Source organism: Alexandromys fortis, unplaced genomic scaffold, assembly GCF_014885135.2.
Source record: "Alexandromys fortis isolate MF-2015 unplaced genomic scaffold, M_Fortis_MF-2015_v1.1 scaffold_89, whole genome shotgun sequence".
In the NCBI taxonomy this organism is placed as follows: Eukaryota; Metazoa; Chordata; class Mammalia; order Rodentia; family Cricetidae; genus Alexandromys; species Alexandromys fortis.
Window position 1 is genome coordinate 5,025,671 of NW_026067973.1, and position 8,396 is coordinate 5,034,066.

Here is an 8,396-nt window from a genome sequence, read left to right on the forward strand (position 1 = left end):
GCGTGTCTCTGTGTGACCTAATGTTTGACAGTGTGTCTAATGTAAAGAAGTTCCCTCTTTGAATCTGTCTTTAAGAGGGCTTTCTCCAGGATGTGGGGGGTCAAGGCCTTTCATGCTGAGGTATGAGCCATTGGGAGTGTATGCCTATGTGAGGTCACTAGAGCAAATAAAGAAGTTCGATGGAGGAAGGAAGCCTTGCTGACTCCAGGATGAACATGTAGAGTGGACAGAACACTAGGCTTTGGGACCTAGTCACTTTGACGTTCTTTGATGAAAGAATCAGAAGTTTAAGGTGTAACCAACACTTGTTGAAGCCCTGTCTTAGTTAGAGTTCCTATTGCTACAATGAAACACCATGACCAAAAAGCACACTGGGGAGAAAAGGATTTATTTCTCTTACATGTCCATATTGGTATTCATTGTTGAAGGAAGTCAGGACAGAACTCAAACAGGGCAGGATCTCAGAGGCAGGAGATAATACAGAGGCCATGGAGGGGAGCTGCTTACTGGCTTGCTTCCTCTGACTTGCTCAGTCTGCTTTCTTATAGAACCCAGGATCATCAGCCCAGGGATGGCATCACCCACCAAGGGCTGGACCCTCCCACGTTGATCACTAATTGAAAAAATACCTTATGTTTGGACCTTAGGGAGGCATTTTGTCAACGGAAGTTCCTCTTTGATGTCTCTAGTCTGTGTGCCAACTTGACACACAAAACTAGCCAGTACAGCCCCCAAGTTACTGTTTTGGCTCACACCTGGCTATGATATTTAAAGTCTTCCCAAATACTTACCTGGCAGGGGAGATACCATGATCACGAAGGTGGTTTTCCCAGGGCGAGGCTTATCCATTGCACTCCGGATGTGCTGACCCCTGCGATTTCCCCAAATGCAGGAAACTCGACCGCATAATTTGTGGTAGTGGGGGACTGCATTCGCGCTCTCCCCTTAAAAAAAAGTCTTCCCAAATACTATCAGTCTATCTATCTAAATTTTTATCCATTTGAACTTAAGCCTTTTCAATGATGTTTTAGTGAAAGTGAAACACATTCTCAGATAGTCTGAACTTTCTATCCCCCTCCCCCCCGTGTATGTGTGCATGTGTTGTGTATCTGTACATACTATTATACTATTACCTCCTTTGTATGTGTGTTGTGGAGGCCAGAAGAGGACATCTGCTATATTACTCTTTCCCTTATTGCTTTGAGACAGTGTTCTTTATTGAATCTGAACTTAGGCTGGCAATTAGCAATCCCCAGAGATTGTTCTGTCTTTACTACCCTCCAGTCGGTACCGGAGTTAAAAGCACACATGCCCATGCCCAGCATTTCATGTGGGTCTTAGGGTTTTGAACTCAGATGCTCAAACTTGCTCAGGAAGCACTCTTACCTAACCCTGAGTCATTTCCATGGTCTCATCCTCTTTTAAAGATTGACTTTCATATCAGTGCAGGCTGAGCTTGGACTCTCTATATGGCTAAGGGGGGTGGGGGGTGTTCATGAACTCCAGATCTCCCTGCTCTACCTCATGAATGCTGGGGTTACAATTGTGTACCATCACACTTGGGTTATGTGCTGCTGGGGATTGTACCTAGGTCTTTATGAATGCTAGGCAAACATTGTACTAAATGAACTATATCTCAACCCCAAGTCTGAGCTTTGTTAAGGGTTACAAGGTACCCCAGTTCAGGCTGCCTCCTTTCCAATCTTTCCTGACCATCTGCTTATGGTCTACACCATAATGGATAGGCTACGTTCTTGTCTCCTGGGTATAGGTGGTGGTGGTGGGCACCCATCGTCTGTTACCTCCATTGTCTTGTATTTGGACTTCTCTCCCATGCTTATCTTCCGCCTATCTGTGGTGGCTTGAGTTGACGTCACTTTCCCATCACAGCCCCTTCATACATCCTCCCTACTGCCTATGTCACACTGACAATCAAGAGCAGAGAGAAACAAACGCCTATGCCTACTTGCTTGCTGTTTTTAATCTAGCTTTCTCTTGCCCAGAGAGTGGTTTCACTCACAATGGGCTGGGTCTTCCCATATCAATTAACAATCAAGACAAGTCACCATAGGTATAGACACAGGCCATCCTGATCTGAATAATTTCTCAGTTGAAACTTACTCCCTAGGAAATTCTGGGTGTGGTGAGTTGATATTTAAAACAAACTATCACAACCAGCAGGTCTGGTAAGATCACATTTGTTGATATTGTTATTATGATAAATGAATTTCAACATGGAAGTGTGGAGGCAGCAAACATTCAAAGCATAACCACAAGCAGATTTGGCCTCATCTCTGGAGAGACAAGTGTTCTTATGTAGTAAACTCAACATGCTAAGGAAGCAAGGACAATAAGGAATACTTACCTAAACAACTGACTATATAGAGCTATGGTTGATCAAGGGTATGGCGGCTACTCCAGGGCTAAAGGGTTGTACTGGCTGGTTTTGTATGTCAGTTGACACAAGCTAGAGTCATCATAGAGGAAGAAGCCCCAGTGGTGGAAATGCTTCCATGAGATCCAGTTGTAAGGCATTTTATCAATCAGTGATTGATGGGGGAGAGCCCAGCCCATTGTGGGTGGTGCTATCCCTAGGCTGGTGGTCCTAGGTTTTATAAGAAATCAGACTGAGGAAGTCATGGGAAGCTAGTCAATAAGAAGCACCTCTTCGGGCTGGAGAGATGGCTCAGAGGTTAAGAGCATTGCCTGCTCTTCCAAAGGTCCTGAGTTCAATTCCCAGCAACCACATGGTGGCTCACAACCATCTGTAATGGGGTTTGGTGCCCTCTTCTGGCCTGCAGGCATACAGACAGACAGAATATTGTATACATAATAAATAAATAAATAAACAAATAAATATATATAAAAAAAGAAGCACCTCTTCCTGGCCTTTGCATCAGCTCCTGCTTCCAGGATCCTATCCTATTTTAGTTCCTGTTCTGACTTCCTCCAATGATGGATTATAATCTGGAAGTGTAAACAAAATAAATCCTTTCCTCCTCAACTTGCTTATTGGTCATGGTGTTTCTATTTCATCACAGCAATAGGAACCCTAACTAAGCAAGGGTCATATTAGTTTGTCTCTTTGTGCACTGTAGGAACAAGAATCATGGCTAATCTGGCCCTGATTTAATTCAGAAAGGATAGAGAGAGCTATCAGAAATCACCCGTCCAACTCCTTTGTAGCTGTAGGACTACTTCTGGAAAGAGAGAGAGAGAGAGAGAGAGAGAGAGAGAGAGAGAGAGAGAGAATGAGATTGATTCCAAGAGGCATTGTGGGTAGAACTGTGGACAAGAAGGTAGGTGATCTTGATGTCAGCTACACAGTTTTGCTTATCACATGCTTCCCAGACTTTGGAACTTAGCTTCCCCATCCAGGTGAGATTTCTAAACCCACTGGAGCAAAGAACTCAGGAACAGAAGCAGGAATGTGTCACAGGCTTTGCCAGCCTATGAATTTCTTGTCCTTGGAATTGTAATTACCTTTTCTTCACACTATTATATATTTACATATCTTAATGATGAGATTACACATTTCAATTAGTATGTAATTACTAGTTCTATTACTTAAAGAAAAATAGTCAGGGATAATTATACAATTATGAAATACAATTACAAAATGACATATAATTAAATTTAGAAAAACCTTTGAAACACTCTTCCTTCCCTCCCACCCTCCTCTAGCACAAAATGTTGCTAGCATTTATTCTCTTTCTTTTCTCTCTCCTTTAAGTACAAGCACAGCCCAGACTGGTCCAGTGTGGTCAAAGCAAGAGTGATGAAGGAGTCTGTCCTGGGGAGCATGGGGTATTTCCTCTTGCAGATGCAAGCCCTTGTGATCTGTTGGGAGTTTAGTAGCATCTTTACTTTAGAAACTTTGCATGGATCTAATCTATAAGGGAAATAAAAAAAAAAAAAACAAGATCCCCTGAGTAAATTTGGAGTGTGGGGATCATGGGAGAGGGCAGAGGGGGAGACGGGAGGCAGGGAGGAGAACAGAGAAAAGTATATTGCTCGATTAAAAACAGTAAAAAAAGAAACTTTGCATGTAGTCCGAGAATCACTGGATCAGGTTTTGCAGATGCTATGAGATTGTTGAACAAATTTCTTTGTTGCTCTATAAACTGGGAGTGTGGAAAAAAAAGGGATCAGAATAAAACCTGACTTCTGAAATCGGCCCCTGTATATTAGGGTTGTATTCCCTCTAGAGGCTGTTGTGTGAAGACATAAAAGTAAAATCTAAATTGCAACAGAAATCCCGGGATATTAGAGATGCCAGAAACAAGAGACACCCCCCCCCCCAAGGAAGGTGCTATGCACAGAGTAGAACGTAGTGAGGAGGTGAGCAGGTCTGCTTTTCGTCTGGCCTGGCTTTCGCATGGCTAGCTTAGCCCCAGAAATAACAACACACAATTGTATTCATTTAAATACTTCTTGGCCCCTGTATCTTATCAGATCACCATGGTTTAAAGTTAGAATTCAACAACAATAATTGCAGAAAACCCACAAACTCGTGGAAATTGAACAAAGCTCAACTGAATCACCACTGGGTCAAGGAAGAAATAAAGAAGTTAAGGACTTCCTAAAATTCAATGAAAATAACAGCAAAACACATCCAAACTTATGGGACACAATGAAAGTAGTACTAAGAGGAAAATTCATTGCAGTAAATGCCTACATAAAGAAGCTGGAGAAATTCCACACTAGTGAATCAACAGAACAACTATAATCCCTAGAACAAAAATAAGCAAACTCACCTAGGAGGAGTTGGTTGCTGGAAATAATCAAATTGAGAGCTGAAATCAATAAAATAGAAATAAACAATAAAAGAATGAAACAAAGAGTTGGTTCTTCAAAAAAAACAAAACAAAACAAAACAAAACAGAACAACAATATAGACAAAACTTTATCCAAACTAACCAAAAGGCAGAAAGAGAATACCCAAATTAACAAAATCAGAAATGAAGAGGGGGACAGAACAACAGACAAGGAGGAAACTCAGAGTCATCGGGTCATATATCAAAAAATCTGTACTCCACTAAATTGGAAAACTTAAAGAAAATGGACAATTTTCTGGATAAGTATCACATACCATCAAGACCAGATAAGCAAATTAAATAGATCTATAACCACTAAGGAAATAGAAACAGTGATCAAAAGTCTCCCAAGCAAACAAAACAAAACAAAACAAAACAAACAAAAAAACAACCCAGGGCCAGATGGTTTCAGCACAGAATTATACTAGAATTTCAAAGAAGAATCAATACCAATACTCCTCAAATTGTTCTACACGATAGAAACAGAAGGGACATTGCCAAACTCTTTTTATAAGGCTATAGCTACCCTGATACCCAAACCATACAAAGAACTATCAAAGAAAGAGAATTATAGACCAATCTCCTTTGTGAACATTGATGCACAAATACTCAATAAAATATTGGCAAACTGAATCTAAGAACACATTGGAAAAATTATCCACCATGACAAAGCAGGCTTCATCTCAGAGATTCAGGAATGGCTCAACATATGAAAACCTGTCAATATAATCCACCATATAAACTAACTGAAAGAAAGAAAAAACACATGGTCATCTTATTAGATGTTGAAAGAGCTTTTGACAAAATTCAGCACCCTTTCATGACAAAGGTCTTGGAGAAAGCAGGGATACAAGGAACATACCTAAACATAATAAAGGCAATATACAGCAAGTCAATAGTCAATGCCAAACTAAACAGAGAGAAACTCAAAGGGATCCCACTGAAATCAGGAACAAGACAAGGTTGTCCATTCTCTCCATATCTATTCAGTATAGTACTTGAAGTTCTAGCTTGCTGGAGGAGGGCCCGCTTGTTCGTCCCGGCCACCAGGCTAGCTTAGCTTCAACATAATCACACAGGAACTGTATTAATTAAATCACTGCTTGGCTCATTAGCTATAGTTTCTTATTGGCTAATTCTTACATCTTAATGTAACCCATTTCTATTAATCTGTATATCGCCACATGGCAGTGGCTTATGAGGTAAAATTCACAATGTCTGCCTCTGGCAGATCCATGGCATCTCCTTGACTCTGCCTTTTCCCTCCCAGCATTCCGTTTAATTTTCCCCACCTACCTAAGTTCTGCCCTATCAACAGGCCCAAAGCAGTTTCTTTATTAATCAATGAAAGCAACACAAAGACAGAAGGACCTCTTATACCACTAGCTAGAGCAATAAGACAACAAAAGGAGATCAAGGGGATATAAATTGGAAAAGAAGAAGTCAAACTTTCACTATTTGCTGATAATATGATAGTATACACTCGTGGCCTCAAAATTTCTACCAGGAAACCCCTATAACTAATAAAAAAAACCCTGATAAGTAACATAGTAGGATACAAGATTAACTCAAAAGAATCAGTAGCCCTCCTTTATACAAATGATAAACAGGTTGACATGACAAAGAAACAGAGAAACATCATCATCATTCACAATAGTCTCAAATAACATAAAATATCTTGGGATAACTAACCAAATAAGTAAAGGACCTGTTTGACAAGAGCTTTAAATCTTTGAAGAAAGAAATTGAAGAAAACACCAGAAAAAGGAAAGATCTTTCATGTTTTTGAATAGGGAGGATTAACAATAAAACTTAGCAATCTTACCAAAAGCAATCTATATATTCAACACAATACCCATCAAAATCCCAGCAAAATTCTTCACAGACCTCAAAAGAACAATACTTAACTTCATATGTAAAAACAAAAAACCCAGGGTAGTCAAAACAATCCTGTACAATAAAGGAACTTCTAGAGGCATCACAATCCCTGACTTCAAACTCTACTATAGAGCTACAGTAATGAAAACAGCTTAGTATTGGGCACAAAAACAGACAGGAGGACCAATGGAATTGAATCAAAGATCCAGATATTAATTCACACACTTACAAACACTTGATTTTTGACAAAGAAGCTAAAATTATAAAATGGAAAAAAGAAAGCATCTTCAACAAATGGTGCTGGTATAACTGGATTTCAACATGTAGAAGGATGAAAATATATCCATATTTATTGCCATGCACAAAACTCAAGTCCAAATGAATCCAAGACCTCAACATAAAACCAACCACACTGAACCCCACAGAAGAGAAAGTAGAAAGTACCCTCAAACACATTGACACAGGAGATCTCTTCCTAAATATAACTCCAGTAGCACAAACACTTAGAACAACAATTAATAAATGGGGCCTCTGGAAACTGAGAAGTTTCTGTAATATAAAGAATACAATCAACAAGACAAAATGGCAGCCTACAGAATGGGAAAAGATCTTTAGCAGCTTCACATCTGACAGAAGACTGATCTACTAAATATACAATGAACTCAAGAAATTAGATATCCAAAGAACAAATAATCCAATAAAAAAATGGGAACAGACTTAAATAGAGAACTCTCAACAGAGGACTCTCAATTGTCTGAAAGACACGTAAGGAAAATGCTCAACTTCTTTAGCTATCAGAGAAATGTCAATCAAAACAACTCTGAGATTCCATCTTGCACCTGTCTGAATGACCAGGATCAAAAACACTGATGACAGCTTAATCTGGAGAGGATGTGGGGTAAGGATGTAACTCCTCCATTGCTGGTGGAAGTGCAAACTTGTATAGCAGCTTTGGGAATCAATCAGTATGATGGTTTCTCAGAAAATTAGTAATCAATCTATCTCAAGACTCATCAATATCCCCTTTGAGCATATATCCAAAGGATGCTCAAGCATACAACAAGGACACTTGCTCAACTATGTTCATAGCAGCATTATTCATAATAGACAGAATCTGGAAACAATCTAGATGCCCCTCAACTGAAGAATGGAAAAGGAAAATATACATTTACACAAAGTAGTACTACTCAGTGGTAAAAAAAAAAGATGAAATCTTGAAATTTGTAGGCAAAGAGATATACAGATCTATATACGAAGGAAAAAAAAGACAAGATCTCCTCAGAAAATTGCAAGTGTGGGGGAAAATTGCAAGGAGGAGGGTGGAAGGGGAGAGGGGAGGAAGGAAGCGGAGTGGTAAAAATGTCTAACTCAATAAAAACAAAACAAAACAATATTAAATTCTCATGGAAAGCTTTTCACACATGGTCCTCAGTAGGGTCTTCGGCCACAATGTGTGCCTTTCTGTTCTAACCCACAGCCAAACTGACGTTCACTCAGGTCTGAGCACATATCTCCTTGTCAGGATTAGGGACCTTTTTTGCACAGGTAACTAACTCCCTGTCCGCTTCTTTCATTTCAACTCCCTGTCCTAGATGTCTCTGATCCACTCCCGTTCGCTAATTTTATGCTCCTTTTCCTCTAAACTCTATGCATGGTTTACCTCACTGAAACCTCCCGCATCCCTCATCTCACAACAAGCAT

The 8,396-nt window shown here is 39.9% G+C and overlaps 1 non-coding gene across 1 annotated transcript; it reads left to right on the top strand.

Annotated features, from left to right (window-relative positions):
* Nucleotides 1-783: 783 nt before the first annotated feature.
* On the top strand, nucleotides 784-947 carry LOC126510096 (U1 spliceosomal RNA). Its single transcript, XR_007594322.1, has one exon. It is a non-coding gene; the product is annotated as a U1 spliceosomal RNA (small nuclear RNA).
* Nucleotides 948-8,396: the final 7,449 nt, after the last annotated feature.